At 43.8% G+C, this 721-nt stretch overlaps 1 protein-coding gene across 5 annotated transcripts in view; it reads right to left on the bottom strand.

Moving 5' to 3' along the window:
• LOC109484526 (retinoic acid receptor RXR-alpha-B-like) overlaps nucleotides 1-721 on the bottom strand; it is a 39,653-nt gene that overhangs the window by 3,276 nt on the left and 35,656 nt on the right. The window lies entirely within an intron of this gene.

Below are 721 nucleotides of genomic sequence, written 5' to 3'. Positions count from 1 at the left end.
GCAGAGCTCTCCGTGTTGCGCAGAGTTGCGTGACGAAGTCTTTATTTGTGACACAGTACTGGCTGTATATCGCCTACTACTCCCAGAGCTCTATAGAAAACTGAACGGTGACGCCAACCAACGAATTGACTTGTTAGGGCGCAGAGCTCTCCGTGTTGCGCAGAGTTGCGTGACGAAGTCTTTATTTGTGACACAGTACTGGCTGTAATCGCCTACTACTCACATTGAATTGACTTGATATCTACAGAGCTCTATAGAAAACTGAACGGTGACGCCAACCGTAGTAAACAGTGTCACATGAAGCCGACCTCTAGTTTTTAAATTGTCAGTATTCATTTGTGCGTTCCTTTAAATGGTTGATGTATTTTTGTCTTTTTAAACGTTTGCACTGTATCTTATGCACTATTTCCTATGTATATATGTAACGTATTCGAAGTGCCTGTATTCCATGTATTTGAGCCTTGGAAGACTAGCCCTGCAGGGCTAAAAAGTTTCGAAATAAATGAAAATGAAATGAAAACCAATGAATTGACTTGTTAGGGCGCAGAGCTCTCCGTGTTGCGTAGAGTTGCGTGACGAAGTCTTTATTTGTGACACAGTACTGGCTGTATATCGCCTACTACTCACAGAGCTCTATAGAAAACTGAACCCGTGACGCCAACCAACGAATTGACTTGTTAGGGCGCAGAGCTCTCCGTGTTGCGCAGAGTTGCGTGACGAA

This window comes from Branchiostoma belcheri, unplaced genomic scaffold, assembly GCF_001625305.1.
Source record: "Branchiostoma belcheri isolate BF01 breed outbred unplaced genomic scaffold, Haploidv18h27 scaffold7, whole genome shotgun sequence".
Lineage (NCBI taxonomy): Eukaryota > Metazoa > Chordata > Leptocardii > Amphioxiformes > Branchiostomatidae > Branchiostoma > Branchiostoma belcheri.
The sequence above is the reverse complement of the archived record's forward strand: the minus strand, read 5'-3'. Positions and strand labels throughout refer to the sequence as shown.